Source organism: Dipodomys spectabilis, unplaced genomic scaffold (assembly GCF_019054845.1).
Source record: "Dipodomys spectabilis isolate Male_0828 unplaced genomic scaffold, ASM1905484v1 ptg000415l, whole genome shotgun sequence".
Lineage (NCBI taxonomy): Eukaryota > Metazoa > Chordata > Mammalia > Rodentia > Heteromyidae > Dipodomys > Dipodomys spectabilis.
The window spans coordinates 2,054,579-2,077,109 of NW_024871092.1; the positions used below are offsets into that span (position 1 = coordinate 2,054,579).

At 35.5% G+C, this 22,531-nt stretch overlaps 1 non-coding gene across 1 annotated transcript; it reads right to left on the reverse strand.

Moving 5' to 3' along the window:
- Positions 1–21,643: 21,643 nt before the first annotated feature.
- On the reverse strand, positions 21,644–21,750 carry LOC122097150. Its single transcript, XR_006145481.1, has one exon. It is a non-coding gene; the product is annotated as a U6 spliceosomal RNA (small nuclear RNA).
- Between the last annotated feature and the right edge of the window lie 781 nt (positions 21,751–22,531).

Sequence of the window (22,531 nt, forward strand, 5' to 3'; positions counted from 1 at the left end):
CAGAACTCCAGATAAAGAACTCATCAGTGATGTCATCTATGGTGACTGATAGAGATCAGAAGCCATCACTAATCTCCAGAAAGGATGTGAACATAGAGGGCTTTTTTGAATTTGTGGAAAGGCCCAAGTAAGTTTTGAGTCTTGTGGACATCTCACTGGTTCTGAACACCACATATGATGCAGGTGCACCTGCACATACAACCAAGGAAGAAGATGATCCAGAATGTCTCCCATTGATATTCACAATCCACCTAGATCAGTGCCAAACCAGTCAAAAAGACTCGTCTTGGTGTGCAGGGTAAATGTGTGCTAATGGAAAATGACCCCAGTCTATGTTCAGGAAAACCAATAAGAGAGGTCCAAAATCTAGAAGAATGAGAATCTTTCCTCACAGAATACCCAGACCAATCTGTCCTCCTGCAGGGGATCCAATTTCCAATTAAGAAATTAGAATCTGTCTATCCCTGGACTCAGGAAGAAAATCCTGTCTTTAATGAGGAAATAAATCCCTTTGAGGACTCAGAAGCAGAATTTCTGCCTGAAGGCAACTTAGAGGCCAATCTAGATTTAGAGATTCCATTCCCCCTTCCTGGAAAAATCTTTATTTTGCTTTTTGTTCTGATTTTTGTAAAGCGTTAATTATATTTATTTTTCTAACTTTATTAAAATGTCAATATTTTTGATATATTGTAGATTCATGAATCCTAAATATGTTTCTTTTTAATCCTACAATCTGAAGCATCTTGCATACGTGTGCTGTTGGGGGAAAAACACAGAGTGACAGGGAGCTGTACAAGAGAGCCTACTGTGTATAAAGGGAACTGTTAAGTGCACAGGGAGCGACAAAGAAGCCAGGCCATACCTGGCTGGGGTAATAAGGTGTCTAGAAAAGGTTTTGGACAGCAGATAAAATGTCCAAGAAAGCTATTCTGTCAATTGGGACAAATGACACAATACTTATAGTGGTATGTGGGACACTCATCCAACAGTGAGTACAAATCTGTATACATTTTCTCTGTGCTTTGTGTAAATATGGAAGAAAAATTTGGCTCCAATAATATAAAAATCTACTTATGGTAGATATTTGACAAAATATATAGGAAATATGTATACTGGAAAGTAAAAATTGTCATCAATAGAAGAAAGAAGGCTTACATAGATGAAGAAACACAAAATCAGGCAGGAAAATAACACAATTAAATCAGTTGTATGTAAATACATGTTATATTCTTGATGTTATATATAGTATAATATATGAAATTGAATATGATTTTTCAAACTACAAAGGCATTTAAATTTTTAGTCTTGAGTAATTATTTCACAAAATATTAGTGTAAAATATTTTTGGGGAAACACAGCTATACTTTGATTATAATTATATGATTATATGAATATATATTTGTGTTTCTAGAGCTAACACTGATTATAAATAGATGAATAAACATATACATATATTTGTATATATCTGTCTATGAAGTGAATATAATGAAACTGACTACGCTATGTATAAAAATGCAGCTATGAGTTGAGTAAAAGAGACTCAGGCCTGTAATCCTAGTGATGTGGGAAGCTGGGTTCTGAGGTTTACCCCCAAGGCCTTAGATTTTCAGAGGAGGCCTGTACCCTTCAGTGTAGCAAAGAAACACATATGCAGTGGGATCACACTCCCCAAACCCAGAGGAAAGTCAGTAGAAATCAGGACAAGCCTCTTATGACACTCTACTCAGTTTCTGTACCAAGATGGCCATCTGTAGAACCTCAGATAGAAAGTAGACATTTCCTCCAAAAGGGTCTAAAAAGAGCCTTCTGAACTATAATCTCTGACTATACTGAATTAAATCTTATTTCCCTTACCAAGCTGCAAACACAAAGAAATATGGCAAGGGCTCAAGAGAGATGGAAATAGACGTACAAATACATAAAATTATATACTCTGTTTCAGTAATTCAATGACAAATCACCAAAGCATGTCTTGAATTTTTCTTTTTTTTTAAAGGACATGGAAACATACTCTGAGTGTATCAGGAACTGGATGACAGTTTTGTTGTTGAATTGTTGAATGCACTCCTGGGCAAAGGAGACACATATATGGAAGACATTATGTTGGGGTGAATGTCCTCACACAGCTTCACAAAATAATGGCTATAACTTCTATGATGTCACAGCCACCATTGCCACAGCAACAAATAGGTGTCAGGCACTGGTTTTGCCCTGAAGTGGACTCATCAACACCAACAGGCACAAAGAATGAGAGGGAATGACTACTAGCCACCAGACTTCAGCTTGAAGAGCTGTCCTGACCAGAAGCTAGGATAAATCGAGCTGGGGAAGGTGGATCTCCATGTAAGACACCTGAACACAAAGGATTAAGCAGTATTAGAGGTATTGGAGAAACAGAAGTGAATGTGGCTCTCTCCTTACCAATTTCATGCTGAAACGAAAACCAAAAATCATAATTATAATTCCTATAAATCAGAGACATGACATTGGTGATTTTGTAGCAACAACTTCACAGTGAGTATGGGAGGAGACAACCCTGAACAAGAGATAGTTGATATGGGAGCCATCATCCAGGCAATTATCTAGGAGCAGGTACTCCAGGCAGTAAGAACAGCAAGTACATCCCCCATTGATGGGTATGGACCTGACTTCCTTAAGAAAAGGAAAACAGCACTGACATACTTGCTTGTGAAATAAGAATGGAAATGTACAATGAAGAAAAAAGAGGTCAGAAATGAAGATAAGAATAAATTAGACAGATATGGGATACTGTGGATTACAAGAAGAAAAGTTCTGATATTAGTATAAAACTGACATGACCCACTGGAACCAAAGTGCTAAAATAGCAGTCAGACACATCTGATTCATCTAAAGAATACTTCTAAAATGTGATTCTAGCTGGGCTCTTGTGGCTTACAATTGGAATCTTACTTACTCAGGAGGCTGATATCTGAGGATGAGTTTTAAGGAAACCCAAAGAGGAAATTTGTTAAGACATGTATAATTAAACACCAAAAACATGGTATGAAGTTGTGGTTCAACTGGAAGATCACTAGCCTTGAGGAAAAAACTAAGAAAAAGCACCCAGGCCTTAGGTCCAAATTCCAGGACATCAAAAACAAAGAAGCCAACAAATAAAATTTGGTGCTCAGTCATTCATCACTTAGCATTCTAGTTCAATGTATTTGGTATGAGTCTTAGAAATTATATCCTTAGCAAATTCTCTGCCCGGATATTTTGCTTCATTACCAACTTTCAAACCCCTGGCAGCACCAATGTATCCTCCCAGTTAGCATAGCAGTCAACCATTGGAAATTTGAAGATATACTTTATTAATCATAAGAATTCTTATCATCTTTCCACATACATCAAATGAGTAGTTGCCACATTTCACTATTCTGAATGTTTATAATCCTCCTTTGAGTTAATAAGCATTAAAGCTTAAAAATTCTAGAGTGGTTATCAAATTAATTCAATAGTCATCATTCTTACACCCAATCTTTTAACATATGTTTATACAAGGAGAGATTATTTGAAAGTGTGTACATGATACCTTCTATCTCTAATAATCTCAAGAAATAGGGTTTTACAGAAACATCCTGATTGTTTTGCCAAAGAAAGGATAAGAGATTTAAAAAAGAGACCTAACATCTCACAAGGAAAATGCTATTGGCTTTAGAACAATTTCATTTTCTAGAACTGTGGAAAACAGTTTCAGAAATGCCAGAGGCAAAGGGTATTATTCAAATCACATTATCATGAGGTACAAGCAGTCTGTCTAGATCAACCTTCCAGGAAAAAAATTCAATGAATGAAAAGCAATGCTTCTAAAACAAGCCTGGTGTTGGTGGTTCATGCTTGTTCTCCTAGCTACTTAGAAGTCTATGATGAATGGATCCCAAGTCAAAACCTGGCCAGTAAAATCCTCCCTGTCTGCAACCAGCAGACAGTAAACATTAGCTCTATTCCTGAAGCCCAGATGGACGGCCTCTGACAACAGACACCCAGACACTCAACAACACCCCTATTTGAAATATTATCAAATACATTCACATAATATCTCCTGCTTGGGAGATAATGTTTAAAAGATGTATCAAAAACAGTTCAAAAAGGCATTTAAAAATTGATATTGGAAATATGTACTCACTGACTGAAATGTAAGTTACTGCCAGAATGGAGCTAGAGGCCCATTTGGTAACTTATCCACTCAACCATCTTTCCTCACATCCTGTCAGCCTGAACAGTGAGACTTTTGAATGCAAGGAATGTGTGTGAGCATATAGCTTGTAAAAGTAACAATCAAAAGCTAGGCATTGGAAGCTCAGGCCTGTAAAACTAGGTACTCAGAACTCTGAGATATGAGGAACTCAGTTCAAAGCCAACTGAGCAAAAAAGACACTTACCTCCATTTAAACAGTAAATAAAGAAAGCTGAGCTGTGCTTCAAATGGTAGAGCATATAAAAGCTAAGCAACAGTACCTAGGTCCTGAATTCAACCCGAGCACTGCCTCTCATACACAAAATAATCATGATTACACCACAGTATATATGTGCATACATGTTGACAAGGGATGTAGATGAATGGGATGATGACATCAGTTACCTCACCTTTAGTCTCAAGTTTTCTGTACAGCGTAGCCCAGTCTGTGAAAAGCCATAGGTGAAATCTTTCCTTAAAATCAGCGGATACATCCTCACTTCCCTCTGCACATTTATATTATGTATACACACCTATAAGAGCTAAATTTTATAACTAATTTTCTTTTTTTATTGTGAAAATACTGTACAGAGAAATGCATAATCTTACACACATGCTTCAGAATTATGTGCCCTTGTTTATGTTTCATAGGGAGCACAATATATTCAGCCTCTGGATCATTGTTGTAATCTTAGCTGTTCACAAGGATGGAATCTGAGGATCACAGTTCGATGCCAACCCAAGCTAATAAATCCTCAAATTCTTAACTTCAATTAACTAGAAAAAGCCAGAAGTGGAGATATGGTTTGAGGGTCACAGTGACAGCATTGAGTAAAGCAATCTAAGCAAGAGCTCCAGACCCTCAGTTCAAGCCTGAATATTGGCCCACTAGTACTTCAAACGCCAACCTCCCCCCAAACACTAAACCAAAAATATGTCAAAATATTTTGTAACTCGTGAAGCAAAATCCAATGAGAAAACATAGTTGCTAGTTTGTTAAAGAGTTGGCGGGGAAACCCCAAATTAAACATGTGTTCAAATAACATAATGAACAAGCAACCAAGTAAAATTTCCCAGCAAAGAAACTTCCTTAGTATTCACTGGGACTCCTGACAAAGAGACATTGTTCTATGCTTTTTGAAAATTAGTGTTTTTTTTTTCAGTAAGGTAAATAGTATAAATCTTTACTGTAAGTTATAGGAGTAATTGGAAGCTCCAAGTGAAATGAATGTACAACAAAAAGCATACAATATTACAAGTTTCTATGCCTCGGTTGACACACTAGAAAGTTGTTATACTGTGGCCTCTCGGAAAGAGAAGGGGGATGCTCAGCATCACTGGTCATAAAAGAAATGCAAATCAAAACAAAAATCACATTTAGATCCCAATCACCCCAGTTAGAATGTCCATTATCAAGAAAACAAATAACAGATGCTGGGGTGGATATGCCTAAATGAGAACCCTACTACACTGATGGTAGGAATGTAAGCTGGATCAACCACTCTGGAAGGCAGTATGGAGGTTCCTCAAAAGACTAAATATAGAACTCCCTTAAGATCCAGCAATCCCACTCCTCACAGTTATCCAAATGATCTCAAACTTGGGGGCAATAAGCTACCAGAACAACTATGTTCATTGCAGTATTGTTTACCATAGCTAAGATATGGAGCCAACCCAGTTGCCCCTCAATAGATGAATGGATCAAGAAAATATGGTATATTTACAGAATGGAATTTTATGCTTCTATCAGAAAGAGTGGCATCGTCCCTTTTGTAAGAAAATGAAAAGACTTGGAAGAAATCATACTACATTAATCAAGCCAGGCCCAAAGAAACATGAGCTCTATGATTTCCCTCACTTGCAACGATTAGCATTAGCCTATTACTCCTGAAAGTGGATCATAGTAGCGCAGGAGTTATGAATATATACATGACCATACAAAATGATGCTAATTGAAATGAATGCCAATATATAGAAACGGCAGGTCTTCTTTTGTTTAGTTGTCAAGCGTGAAGTAACCAATGTACTACAGATAGTTCATTCTTCTTACTTTATGTTATTTTTCTTCTCCTATTGGTTTTATCCATGGCAATTCCCATCTGTGATTGTGGTACCCTGCATTCGGTATATTCATTTATCTGATTGGGGGAAGGGAAGTGAAATAACAAAATGCTGAAATAAGTATAAACGGTGATGCATTGCAACAATGATACACACAGGACATTGTTGGGGGGAATTAACTTTACAACGCAGGGGGGGATTAGAGGGAAGGAACAGAGGGAGATAAACACTGGAGTGGGTAACAATGTTCAATGAGAAATGTAACTTACTCATGTAAATGTAACCCCTCTATACAGCATCTTTATAATAAAATAGATTTTTAAAAATATAAAAATTATTTTTTTCATAAAATTTCAAGCTGATACCAACAGAACTTCTGAGTTCGTGTCAAAGAGATTTTCAGGACTTTCAAGAAGCTAGTCCTAAATACATATAACCACAATTAAGAGATAATGAGGAAAGTAGTGCTTTTTATTTTGTTAGATGAATAAAGGAAAATTTGTTTTTGTTTCTGTTAACATCAAATATGTGTTTGTTATATGCATTGTTCCCAAGTCAGACTAATCTCTTGTCCTTAACTTTCTTTGGTATATATAACTTGGACATGTAATCTGAGATATAAGAAGTTCTTTTTTAAATTTGGAGGCACTCTTCCCTGGTCAAGAAGTTAGACTGGAAGAGCCTTCACACTTGCTGTGGTTTCTCTCGCACAGCTTACTGAGGAACTTAGGAGTTTGAGAAAATGACTGCTAATTAAGTGCCTCTAAGTAATAAGAATTATTGGTAGAAACTGAAAACATATTTGGGTAATAAATAGACTAGAAAAAGGTTAAGTTTGCTCTTTTATATCACTGCATTTCTTTTTGTCTAAGTATAGAAGCCAGACTTACACTAAGGTCCTAGAAGAAGCAAAATGGCTTATAGAGCTCAGATCATTTCCTTCCACAGAAGATGACAGCAGCAGAAGATATACAGGTCCACAAGTGGCACAAGGAAGTGAGAGTTTGATTTCTCCTTAAATTTTAGGGTCGAATGTTCAATAAGGAACCCTATGGACTGATGACAGCTTAAGGAGGTATCATTTCCTGTGTTGTTCCATCTTAGGAAGCTGTCACCAGTCTCCCATCACACTGTAGGTGCCATGCCTGACTGGTGACCTTAGCTGTGTCCTGAGAAGGTCCAGCAAGGCTCTGTAATGTTCACTGGAGAGTCAGGATTACACTCTAACAGGACATACAGGAATGTGGTAATAAGGTCTGAGTCAAGGTTTTGTCAGATCTAGATGATTAGTAACAGTCACTACTGTCTTCTGGCTAAGAATGTGGATATATTATCAGGGTCCTGCACACAAATTTATCACAAGTGTTAGTTTGCACCATTAACTTATGAAAGACAACAAAAGGTCATTAATGCCCTCTGACAAATTCTCATTAATATTTACTAGGTTAAAAGCTCTATAAAATCAAGTTCATCGTGAGGAAAAAACCCAGACAAAAACCAAAACTGTTTTTCTGTACATATCATATGTGACAAAGTATTAAAAGTTAATGAAGCTGGGAAAGTTAAATGGATTTCTTTTTTACTATGGTTGAAACTGTCTTTTACATTTCAACTACTTAACAAAAAGAAGGCAGGCCAATCATGGCCAGTGGCTCACACTTGTAACTCTAGCTATTTGTGAAGATGAGATCTGAGGAAAGTGGATTATAGCTAGACCAGGTTAGAAAAATCTGTGAAATTTTGATCTCCAATTAACCATTCAAAATCAAGAAGTGAAGGTTGGTTCAAGTCATAGATGGCTACCCTTGAGTTAAAAAAACTAAAAGTCAGCTCCCTGAGTTCAAGCTCCATTATACACACACACACACACACACTCACACACACACACACACACACACACACACACACACCTATTTTATCTCAAAAATAGCCAGTGACCAGGAAACAGAAACAAGATGATATTTTTCTTTGTTTTCTTTCATTTTTGTCATGTTTTTCATTTATCTCTCTTTGAGAAGTGAAATGGGTCATATTAAAAGTGAGACAAATGATGATCATGTTCAACAGTGATATTCAATTGGTACTATATTGAAAATGACCTATGCAACTTGTTTGTGGGGGAAAGACGGGAAAATGAAGAGATGAAGGGAAAGGGTAATATTATCCAAAAAGAAATGCACTCAGGGAAGTAGTGTCATTCTTTAGCAATAGATCTCAGAGACAGTGCTCAGGCCCTTGATTCAAGCCTGATTACTGACTGAAACAAAAACAAATACAAAAGAAATGTAGTCATTACCACACGTATGTAACTATCCCTTCTACAGCAAAATAATGATAAGAAGAAGAAGAAGAAGAAGAAGGAGGAGGAGGAGGAGGAGGAGGAGGAGGAGGGGAAGGAGGAGGAGGAGGAGGGGAAGGAGGAAGAGGAGGAGGAGGAGGAGGAGGAGGAGGAGGAGGAGGAGGAGGAGGAGGAGGAGGAGGAGGAGGAAGTTAATAAAACCAAACCAGTGAGAGAGAAAAATTGAGAGAGCAAGGGAAGGGGTGATATTTCAAAAAAGAAATATATCCATACCTGACTTATATGACTATAAACTCTGTGTAGCTCATATTTGTAATAATAATACAAAGAAAAAACAGAAATATAGTGCTGGAGGCGTAACTCAAATGGAAGATCTGACTAATATGTATGTGATACCAAGTTCAAAACCCATTATCAATTTCCCCTTCAAAAATGGCTCTTCTCATCATGTGTGCTTTCCCTAGCTTATGAGAAGGGGTGCAAACAGTTAAAGAGAGAGAAAAATAAGCTGTCAGGCACAGAACTGTGCTTTTAAGGAGCAGTACTTGCTAGAACACGTGTTGACTAGAACAGATGATGACTCCATGTTTTCTGAAATAAAGAGACCTAGTTGAACTTGAATACAGGCTCCACTGTGTATGAGATAGGGACTCAAAATTAACTAAAATCTCTGGAGCTCAAAGTCTTAATAGTTAAAATGAGCATAACAATACATATCTCACATTATGAGATCTGGATGTTATCAAATCTGGAGTGGGTTTTATCTTATGTGTGTGTGAAACACTCAAACACTGCTGGAAGAAGTATAAACTGGCATGATGTTTACTAAATTACTTAACAGTAATACAGCAACTATACCGACTCCTGCCTGTTATCTTACAAAGAGGCTGAGAAAAGAGGATCAAGGTTCTAAGGCAGAACAGGAAAATGGGTCAGACTCATCTCCATTGACCTCTAAAAGAGCTTGAGGTGGAGATTGGTTCAAGTTGTAGAGTGCTAGACTTGAGCAAAAATCTCAGGAACAGTGCCCAGGCCCTGAGTTCAAGCCCTAGGACCAGCAGAAGTGCCCGCGCGTGTGTGTGCGCACGCGCACACACACACACACACACACACACACACACACACACACACACACACACACACCACAAACACACATACACAAACACACACAATTTTGTATGTTCCTATCACCCCACTTAACAATACTTTCCCATTTCCAAGCTCACCAGTTGTTGTTGTTTTGTTTTGTTTTAAAAGGGACTTGCTGTGTAGCTCAGGCTGCTCTTAAGCTTACAATCCTTCTGGGTGCTGTGATTACAGGCATGTGTACCATAATTGGCTTCACTCAGTAACTCTATCTATAACATTTTTTGCAAGAAATTCATTCATACTCATGAAGATATGTGGCTTAAAGCTGTTCATATTAATATTCTACTATACAAATATAAATAATATAGCTGGACATGGTACTATACTAACACATGGTAATGCCAGACAGAATTAGGAGTTGAGGAAAGCCAGATTTACACTGCAGAACCTTGTCTCCAAGGAAAGAAATTCTATAAATATAAATCTACTCTGAGACATACAATATGTTAAATTAATATAATGGAACATATAGATTATTGTTAATGGAAATAAAATCTTGGCAGAAATTTTAAATACATACATATGTATATATATTTTAATTTGAAGAAATAAAATTTCAAGTGGTATTATCTGCATTTTTCAGTCTGTCACCTACCTATTTACTCACACATTGATTTCTGTTTAGTCTTTACAAAATACTGTTCTCTCACATAAGTACAAAAAAACTGCATAACAAAAAGTACAAAAAAGTGCATTATCATAAATGCAAATGTAGTTTATTCCCTACCATGATAATTTGGAGAAAACATGCATTAAGCTAATGGCATTGAATACTGCTCAAGAAGGGGACTCAAAGAGAATGTAGATTATGTGTTTGTGTGTGTGTGTGTGTGTGTGTGTGTGTGTGTGTGTGTGTGTGTGTGTGTGTTCCATGAGTAAATAATGGAGTCAGAAGTGACCTAATATTCCTGTTTAGTCTTTTTGCTCAAAGCTGACAGTCTACCATGAGAGCCACATCTCCACTTCTGGATTTTGGTTTCTCAATTGGAGAAATATCTCAGATTCTTCTGCATAGGCTGTTTTAAACCAGGATCCTCCGATTTTTACCTCTAAAGTAGCCAGGTTTTAAAATATGAGCCATAGGTGGACAGCAACTACATTAATATTTTTGCATGTTTGAATGAATTTTAGAGTAAGACATATATGTTACTTTTGAGAATTGAGAATGTAGGACAATAGTGATTAATATTTAAGAGATCATAAAGCAAACAAACCTGAAAATAGAATTTAGCTGATAATAATAGGGAATAAATCAAAATTACCCATGACAGTTTTCAGTCTGTGCACAGAAATGATTGCATTGTTGGAGCCCAAGGCCATCACATAGCTAAGCTCCAGCTGGCTTCTATGCTCATGAGGCCAGCTAGTGCTATTCACAAGAATGTGATGTTGTTGGATGGCAGGGATCAGCTTCAAGTTCAGAACCTGAAATATTTCTATTGATCTAGAAGTGGAAACACAGCAGGACAAGAATGTGATTAGAAGTGCTGAATGCAAAAACCATAGACTCCAAGGAAGACAGAATAACTCTTTCTATATCTGAAAGCGTATTCTCTCACAAAGAATCCTGAGCCGAATATGGTGGTCAATGTGTGTAATCTCTGAACTTGAGAGGATGATTTAGAAGTTAGCTTGAGACCAGCCTATGTTTTAGGCCAACAGAAGGACACATAGTAAAATGCTATCTTAAAACAACAACAACATTGTAAAGCTGGTTTTGACATGACATTTTGTACTTTTCATTGTTGCAACAGGTCCACCTGAATCCTTAAACGACTTGGGAGGGGGGGTATGATTGGGTGGGGGGGAGGAGGGAGGTTGGGAAGGGAGGTGAAGGGTAAACAAAGGAGGAGGCTGCAATGCTTGGTAAGAAATGTATGCATTATCCTGCCCATGTAATTGTAACCCCTCTGTACAGTATGTTCTCAAATAAAATTAAATTAAATTAAAAACAACAACAACAACAACAACAACAGTCCCAATAACTGGGAATATGGTTAGTGGTAGAGTGCTGGCCTCGCATGCATGAAGCACTTGATTTGATTCCTCAGTATGATATAAGCAGAAAAATTGGAATTGGTAATGTGGCTCAATTGGTAGAGTGCTAGTCTGGATCAAAGAAGCTCAGGGATAGGGCCCAGGCCCTGATTTCAAGCCCCAGTCTGGCAAAATTAAGCAACAACAGCAACAACCAAATGCAAAGTGCTGTTTGTTGAAATAAATATGTTGAAGAATTGTTGATGCTCACTAGAAAATTGTGCTGTCGCCATTCATAATGAACTTTGTTAGAAAAAGTAAAATAAATTAATGAAATATTATCTGGCATTAGACAGGACATAGTGAGATCTAAAAATGATAGCTGCCTATGGTGACTTGACACAACTACCATTACAGATACACTTTCTAGATTGTAATTTTTAAGGATACAATTGTGGGTTTTTTCTTTTTCAAAATAATTATACTGCCGGGGGGCCAGTGGCTCACCCCTGTAATCTCAACCCTCTGAGTAGCTAGGATTATAAGCATGCACCCCTGGCAACTGGCTAAAATAATTGCTTACCTGAGACAGAAGCCAGTTAGTATTAATTGTCAATCATGTTTAACTTTGTAAAATAAACTTTACTGAAAAGCCTTATAGTAGAAATAAGGAATAAAATGTGTCTGTTTGTTAAAAAGTTCTTACTAAAAGCTACATAGTTTACTTGATTTTTTTCTTTCAAAATTATGTTTTCCAGAATCATACCGTATCTTTCCTTGCTGTTTCTTTCGTTTATTTCATACATGCCCAGCTTCTTCAACTATCATTTATGTGAAGAGCTTGAACATATCTATTTTCAGTCCAAATTCCTTGTATGCATCTATCATACACATATTCAACTGCCATAAACACTTGTGAAACAATAATCACCCCTTTCCATTACTGGATATTAATGTGTGAGTAAAATTTAGGAAAACAAAGAATAACATCAATAAATATAACTAGATTTTAATAGTAAGGTTAAACATAAATTCAATATTGATTATTTTCTGAGCAATTTAATAAAAACCTCAAGGAAAAGAAATCAACTATTTTGAGTGCTGATATTGTGGTTTAAACTAAGGATCTTAACTTCTCACTTAAGCTTTTTCCCTAATGGGTGGTGCTATATACATGAACCGCAGCTCCCCTTCCAACTTTATTTTGGGGATTATATAGAGATAAGAATCTCATGGAATAAAAATTCAGCTGTGTCCCTATCTTGGGGTTCATTTCAATTAACATCATCTTTAATGGTCATATGGTACCATGTACTAGTAATTACAAGTAAAGGAAACTATGGGACCTATGTTTATTTGGGCCTGGAATATTTCACTTAATATAATTTTTTTCACATCTTTCCATTTCCTTACAAATGGGAGATGTCATTTTTCTGATAGAGGCATAGAATTCCATATATATATATATATATATATATATATATATATATACACACACACACGCATATATATACATATACATATACACATATATATACATATATGCATATATATATATATATATATATATATCACATTTTCTCTTTTTTAATGGGCAAATACCATACAGAGGGTTTGCAATTACATGGGCTATGTAATGAGTGCATTTCTTATCAAGAATAGTTGCCTTCTCCTTTGTTTCCCCTTCCCATCACTTTCCATTACCCCCCACCCCTCGTCCCCCCACCCCAAGCCAAAGTAGTAATGTTAGTTTTTCAACATAATATCTTGAACATCTCATTGTTGCAATGGGTCCACCTATATCCCTATTTAAACAATTTGGTTTTCCCTTCCCCTCCACAAATTATACCACCATAAAATACAGTGAAAACAGGGGTTATACTGTGGGGGAGGGCCATACAAAGCAACAAAAAAATCATCTTATAAATATGTTAGAAACAAGCAAAAGAAAGAAAAAAAAGTTTGAAGCCTTATCTTGGGGTTCATTTTGCCTCACATCAACTTATCTGACCTTTTCTACTTGTCTCAGACATATACTAGTTATTGCAAATAAGGGAAACCCTGGGACATAAGTTTTTGGGGCCTGGTTTATTTCACTTAATATAATTTTATCAAGTCTTTCCATTTCATAACAAATGGAGCTATGTCATTCTTTCTGATGAGGCATAGGATTCCATTGTGTATATATACCACATTTTCTTGATCAGTTCATCTACTGAGGGGCACCTGGGTTGGTTCCATATCTTAGCTATAACTGCCAAGACAGCCATCTACCATCTCAACAAATGAGCTGGCCATCGTGATTTACATCTGAAATCCTAGCTAATTATGTGGGAAGCATAGGTAATAAAGTCTCAGTCAATCTAAGATCACACCTGTGCAAAAAGTGCAAGACCTCAAGCAAATTATATGGACTAGAAGTATGGCAACATTGGTTGAGCTGCTTGGTGCTATACAACAAAAGTCCTGTCTAGCAAGCAGAGAACTCCTAGATAGAACCCTAGTAATACTCCTTTCTTCCACCAAAAAGCCTAAATAAGTTTGTCCTATTTGAACATCTAATTTCAAGGCCACTGACAGATCAGAGATGGTGACCTTCTCTTTAAAACCTAACTTTCACCCTAATGATAATCCAATTCTAATGTTTAAGAATGATACTCTAGTTTTTAATCATTCTAATGAATATTCCAGTTTTCACTCTGGAAATGAGTTTCAGTTTGCTCTAATTCCCACAAATTTTCTGACTCTACCACTAAAGTTATCTTGTTCCCTCACATGAGCCATTATATTACTTGTCCTCAAGTTCTCTTATCAGGAAAAATACTGTAGTTTCCATTGATTCTAACTTTTCCTGAACCACTGTATCTGAAAAGTTTCAGATTTACTTACCATCTGGTCCATTACTTACCACTAACTCTCAACCTAAACCTGGCTGGAAAACTCTCATTAATCACTACAAGAATGATCACTGAGAAATAAATATAATGATAATGTCTTAGTTACTATTCAGCCTCACATATTTGCTTCTACTTGTTAGTGAACACAATTTTATACTAAAAGCTTTCTTATTCGTAACAGTAAATAAATCAGAAGAAAATACTGATCCTAATCTTAATCCAAATTATATGGCAATGCTAACACTAACACAAGTACACTAGTTTTCACTCACCCTTCCAAACATAAGTTTCAATTTTTTCCAATATCTTAGTCATTTTCTAACACTAAACTTAATCTTTCTTAACTGGAACATTGAGAATAACCATCAGCCTAATTGTAAGAAGATTCATATATTAATAGCAATACTCTAGTATACCTTCATTCTAATTCTTACCAGGTATATATTAAAATTTACCTTCAATTTGACCCTCATTTTTTTTCTCCTTTACTCTAAGCCTAACCATGGCTGGAATCCTAACCATAACCTTGACAGTACTCATATCCCAATTCTAAAATATATGAAAAATGCTCGTTTTGTGTAAGCCTAACTGAAATTCCACTGGTAATTCTTGAAATAAATTGCAGGTTTTCTGTAAACCCTACAGAGTTTTTCACTCTTAACTCTGAATGTATTTTGTTCCATAATAGGAATCATTATGCCCATTGATCTCAAACCCTGATATTGTGAAATGCATTGTACTTCCATTATCCCAGCTTTTCCTAAATTCCTAGAACCTAAAAAGTTTCAGCTTTACTTAGTATTTAACATTTCTTTTTTTTTTCTTTTTGTGGTCGTGGGGCTTGCACTCTGGGCCAGGGCATGATCCCTGAGTTCTTTACCTCATAGCACCGCTTTTGTGTTTTATGGTGGTTAATTTGAGATAAAAATCTCATGGACGGTTTTGCCATTTTTTAAGTTCTGTGTTGATTTCCTTTTTCAAGATTTTAAAGTTTTCATCATAGATGTCCTTCACTTCTTTAGTTAAGTTAATTCCTAGGTATTTTATTTTTTGTGGGGCTATTACAGATGGAGTTGCTTTCCTAATTTCAGCCACACTTTTCTCATTGTTGGCATACAGAAAAGCCATTGATTTTTGGGGTTAATTTTATAACCTGCTACTTTGCCAAAGTTTTGAATCAGCTTGAGTAATTTGGGAGTGGAATCTATGGGATTCTTTAAATACAAGATCATGTCATCTGCAAAGAGGGAGAGTTTTATTTCTTCTTTCCCTATTTGGATCCCCTTTATGTCTGCATCTTGTCTTATTGCTGTAGCTAGGCATTCTAATACTAGATTGAAGAGAAGTGGAGAGAGTGGGCATCCTTGTCTTGTTCCTGAGTTAAGAGGAAATGGCTTCAGTTTTTCACCATTGAGTATAATGCTGGCTGTAGGTTTGTCAAATACAGCCTTTATTGTATTGAGGAATGTTCCATGGATTCCTAATTTTTCCAAAACCTTCATCATGAAAGGGTGTTGGATCTTGTCGAATGCTTTTTCTGCATCTATTGAGATAACCAAATCTCATGGACTTTCCTGCCTGGGCTACCTTTGAACTGTGATCCTCAAAAACAGCTTCCTGAGTAACTAGGATAATAGGCGTGAGCCACTAGTTTAACCCATTTCTTTACTCTATCCTCAACCCCGGTTAACCAGAAACCTAATCCAAATCACATTCTGATTTAACACAAAATGGCTAATGTAAGGAAAATTGTCTAGATTCTATTCAATCGCACATTTTTTTTGGCTTCTATTTCTTATTGGAAAACTAAAATTTACCGTAAAGCTGATCCTTCCCTAACCCTAATGGTAACAAAAAAGTATCTCTCACTTTAAACCAAATTATATCTGAATGTTTAAAGTAACACAGACTGGTTTTCATTCATTCTTGCCATTCATTCTTCTTAAAATATGTGGCAGTTTTACACAATGTCTTACATGTTTTTCTCATCCTAACCCAGCTCTAACTGGCACACATTTCCTAATCCTAAGCCTAGATGTAACCGAATTATCACGTTAATAGCAAGCCACTTTTTCATATTTATCCTAACTCTTGCTCAGCCTGTAGGTCTAAATTTTACTTGCATTTTGAATATATTTTTAAGTGTTTTTCTATTTCCAGTCAGGTTTTATTGTTCATTATTTTTTAAAATTTTTATTTTGTTGAAAAGATGCTTTAAAGAAGGATTAGTTACACGTGTAAGGTAAGGAGGTAAGGAGTACGTTTCTTGTTGAGCATTGTTACCCACTTCTTTCTTGTTCTCCCACTATCACATCCCTCCCCACTTCACTTACCCCTCCCTCCCCATGGTGTAATCTTCATTTTCAACATAGTGTCTTGTGAGTATCATTGTTGCAATGGGTCATCCTCTGATGAACCTAAATTTTCTATTTCTCTAATCCTAATTCTAATTCTGTCTGGGATCCTAACCATAATAATAATGATAAGTCAATTCAAAAGTTAACAAAAAATATTCAGGTTTTTATTCATCCTATTAATTCTCTGTACATCTTGAATTATCTTGCAGTTTAGCTTCAATCTTCCAAATTAGTTTATATGCGCATCTATAAAGATGTAATTTTATGTGAAAAACAGAAGATCTTTGGAGGAAGGAGTAATGAGAAGGAAATAGAGGGAGTAAAATCCAATACGTTAAATATATTATGGAATTGTCACTTCTGACAATTACTATCTATTAACAAAATAACTAAAAATTAATAAAGAACACACTGCCTTCTAGTGTTCTTTAAGAGAGCCATGATCTGACTTTTGAAAAAAAAACTCGTGCTAGGTAAAATTTGTCCATGCATAATTTATATTGTTTGCCAATTATTTAACTTAATGAATAAAAATTTATCGAATAAGATTCTTTGACAAAAAATATAAAACAGTGACTTAGCAATTGTTTGAGAAAAAGTTATTCTTATGAGTTTTAAGAAACGGAATTGATATTTCCCTACAAAGCAATGAATTAGGTTTACTAATCTAGTATTTGTAGTAAGTTTAGAGAACATAATTGACATGAGAAACAACTAACTGTATATCTTGTTTCTTGAATGAGTGATATTTTAAACATTGTCTTTTATTCAAATAAATACTTAGGTTTACATTTCAAAATAAGTGCAATTTTATCTCCTTTCAGAACATGTACTTACCCTGCAATTAAATGTACTAGCATATCCAGGTATTTAAAAGGTAAATTTTCTATGTTTTATATGCAGCTCTACATATTCAGAATGACATGATTTTTATTCATAAATATCTAACCCCAGATTTTTCCTTTATCAATATAAATTGTCTCATGAGTTTGTAGTGAAGGGTCCAGTAACCAGACTGGTTAAAACAATTTCCTGAATTCTAAATTTTAAATCAAATCATTTTTAAGCTTTGATAATATCATTTATTGTCTCTTCAGAGCAATTAAGCTAAAACAAATACTACTTTTTAAACATTTCACTCACATTGTAAAGAATATTAACATAGGTCAAAAAGAAACTAATTATTTCAGACTCATCGTATTTGGTGATTTTATTGTGAAGAATGTAGAGAGTAGAAGGTCCTTATACTCAATAAATAGTTTTGGTTAAATTAAATCATATATCTGGATTTCTGATTTGGAGCTTAATCACATGGAAACAGGAAAATAATAAAAAAATTACTTTGGGATCACCAGAAAAGGATATTTGTGCATGTACCACAGTTGCTTTATTAGTTTGTAGTTGAACACTGCTTCGATTTATATCTTGGCTGTTGTGGTGAATAATGTGAATAACAATGAACTACAGATACATTTATGAGTTACCCACAGACAAATAATCACACGATTGGTGGGTCAGACAATATTTCAACTTTGGATTTCTTTAGGAAACTGCATACAACTTTCTACAACGAGAACACTAACCTGTATTTTGACCAAGAGTGTAGAAAATTTCCTTTTCTCCACAGTGTCACCAGCCAACATTTTTACCTTTTTAGTTTTTTTAAAGGACATGTTTTTACTGTGTGCAGTACCCAAGACTGGCCTTAGACTCAAATCCTTTTACTCCAACCTCCAATCACTTGGAATTACCAGCCTTTACCACCACACCTGGTTCTTTGGCTATTTTTATGAGTTATAATAGTTAAGAAGTAGTATCATAGTAATTTTGAATTGCATTTCTCTAATGACTTCTGGTCACAAAGCATTAAGCCAACATAGACGTTGTATTAAATACAAATTTGTAAATCCACAGGCGATTTTCAGGGCTTTTTGGAAAACATGTCTATTCAGAACTTTTGTCCATTTTTAATCAAGTTTCTTGTTAATCTCATCTTTAATCTCTTTATAGAAAATCAATAATTAATTCAAGGTAGTAGAAAGGAAAAAAATAAGCTGCTCCTAACATTTTTAAATTTTTAATAACATGATATTGCTTAAATCATTTTTCTGTTGACGCTTGAGACTCTATAACTCAATTTAGTTAGACCTTTTACAAGGCTATATATATTTTATTTATTTTACTTTGTTCTTTCCTGCATGAATAATTTAACTTGGTTTCTTTCAGTCTCATGTAATTCAGATTTCAAACTGAAGAATAAATGGAAGGAAGCAAACAAAAAATATAGTTCCCCTCATCTGATGATGCCTCTACAAAAATGAGGAAAGTGTTCATCCTTCTAAGGACCAACGATAGAATATTAAAAAGACAATTTATTCTTCTAGGTCTTCCTTATCTTTGCGATGTAACTTAAATGATACAAAACACAATATACTGCTCAGAAACTTTTATGTTTTATCAGTTTTGCACATTTTCATATGGATTTCACCTCAGTCTACAACATTCCTTCATCATTCTGTCCCTGTTATTTTTATATTATCACAACATAAGATAACCAGTTTGATTTACACCATAAGTTATCCACTGGCTTCCTTGGAAGCAAAGCATGGTCAATAGATATTACTTCTGGTTGCTCACACTACATGTAATGGTTTCTGTACTACTTAACACATTCTATTTGCTATTTAAAAAAGAATGCTGGCTAAACTCAAAGCTCATTCATAGGTCTACGTTAAGTGTTTCACAAGTTTTATGCTCTTAATTCTTAAGATAACATTCGTTATAATGCTAATGTTATTACCATTGTAGTGTTGGGAAAAATTATAGTTAAAGATAGTAAGTGCATGGCCCAAAGACACACACAGTGAGGAAGAAAATGAGTCAAAGTTTCCAAAAGTCTTTCAGCAATACCAAAAGGTGGATAAAATCTCTCCATTCTCTTACACTCTCAATTCAATATTCATATTGCCCAAGAAATAATAGCGTAGCAAATATTACAAATGGTTATTGTTTTCTATCACATTTTGTCTTCAACACAGACTGTGGTGGTGACATTGGGGTATCATGCACAGAGCTGAGCTTACAAATTGAAGTCCGAAGACAGCCAAATTTCTTCTGTCCCACAGTTCCAGTTTCTTTTTTAAAACGTACCAGAACTTTTAAATATCATCACTTACTATCTTTTCACAATCCCCAAACGAATTAAATTGACATATAATCACTCCAAAAGGCTTTCAAATAAGGAGATGATACAACAGGCACCCATAAAGTAAATTTTCTTTTATTTTTAAAATTATTCTAAAAACATTGTGCTGGCTGGTCACACTTATAATCCTATCTACTCTGAATATTTGCTCAGGAGACTGAGATCTGTGGATTACACTTGGGAGCCAATCAGGGCCAAAAAAAAAACTTCATGAAATTATTTTTCAAAATGTTTAATGAACTAGCAAAGAGCCAGGAATTGAGATGTAGCTTACATAGTAGATCACCAATCTAGATAGGAAAGGCCTAGCAAGACCTTGAAGCCCTGATTTCAAACTCTGAGCATGATGATATACATGTATGACGTGTGTTAGCAGGTACATGCGTGTTTGCTTGAATGCCGCGGCACTCACACTCACATACATTTATTCAAATTACCTTCATATCAGTGTTCTGCATTAATTTCTTTGTTAGCGATATTATATGGGTAAAATAGAGGAAATAAACTCTTCCATCTCAGAACATTTTTATATGTTTTTTATTGTAATAATACTGTGCAGAGGAGTCACATTTACATGAACAAGGAAACTAGTACATTTCCTAACAAGAATTCTTACCTCCTCCTTTATATTTCCCCTACCATCCCTTCCCTTCCACCTCCACAAGTACACTCCCCTCCCCCTTCCTTCCTCCACCTAAATTGTAAAGTTCATTTTTCAACATAGTGTCTTGTGCATCTCATTGTTACAATGGGTCAACCTGTATCCTTATTTGAGCAATTTTTCCCTTCCCCTCCCCAAATTAGAGAAGCATACATTCAAGATGTATGTGCACCAACTTCAAATACAGAGAAAACAGGGGTTATAGCGTGGAGAGAAACATACAAAGAAACAAAAAAAAATGCCATCGCTCATTATAAGTACGTTAGAAACAATAGCAAGAAAGAAAAAACCACTTGTGTCACTATCTTGGGGTTCAATTTCTTTAACATCATCTTATCTGGTTCTATGTACATAGCTTTTCAACTTTTCTGCTTATCCCAGACATACATTTGTTATTGAAAATAAGGGAAATCATGGGACCTATGATTCTTTGGACTTGGGTTACTTCACTCAATAAAATTTTTTCCAAGAGTTTCCACTTCCTAACAAATTGGGCGATGTCATTCTTTCTGATGGAGGCATAGAATTCCATTGTGTATATATACCACATTTTCTTGATCCATTCATCTTGTGAGGGCATCTGGGTTGGTTCCATATACTAGCTATTGTAAATAATGTTGCAATAACCATAGTTGTGCTGGTAGTTTTAGTGTGGTCTTGTTTATGATCATTTGGGTAGATCCCCAAAAGTGGGATTAATGTGTCATAGAGGAATTTTATGTGGAGTCTTTTGAGGAACCTACATACTGCTTTCCAAAGTAGTTGAACAAGTTTACACTCCCACCAAGAATGCAGTACGGTTCCCTTGTGGCCACATACCTTTCAGCATCTGTTGTTGTAAAAATATGGAATGCTCCACGAATTTTCATGTCATCCTTGCGCAGGGGGCATGCTAATCTTCTCTGTATCGTTCCAATGTTAGTGCATGTGATGCTAAATTGAGCAAAGAACATTTTTTATATATAAAGTATAATTTGTATTGATTTTATGAAACTAGACAATTCAACAAAAATAAGTTCAAAAGAATTGTTGTGAAATTTTAAAATCATGTACTTCTTACATAAGCACACATTTAAGAATAAAATCAAGATAGACATGCCAAAAACAAAATAATTCCAGATATTTGTAGTTCAAGAGATGTGTAGGAGGAGGAATTCAATTATTCTATACAAGGCACCTGTCAAAATGAACATTGCAGCAAGTGTTTAGGTTTGTTAAAGTTTTAATGTTTTAGGGCTGGGAAGGTGGCTCAGTGGTAGAGTGCTTGCCTTGCATGCATGAGGCCCTGGGATCTATTCCTCAGCACCACATAAGCAAAAAGAAAAAAGCAGTAAGTGACGCTGTGGCTCAAGTGGTAGAGTGCTAGCCTTGAGCTGAAGAGCTGAGGGACAGTGCCCAGGCCCAGAGTTCATGCCCCACAAATGGACCCTCCCCCCAAAAAAACAGTTTTAATGTTTTAAATATGCTTAATTTTGGGATTTTGCTTATGTATGCCAAAAATAGGACTGTTTGGCAGGTATAAAACTTTTTGATAAAGTATTTAAGATTTATGGTAGTAGACATTAAGTACTAAGTATGTACATTTTAGAGTATATGGAAACTTTATTAATGAGAAGTTGCAAAGTCTTTGTGTAAAGAAGCAGAGTGAACAGTTAAGACTTTAACTATACAGTTTTTGTTAAAAATTTAGAGATTCCTTACTTTATTTGATGATATAAGCCATAATG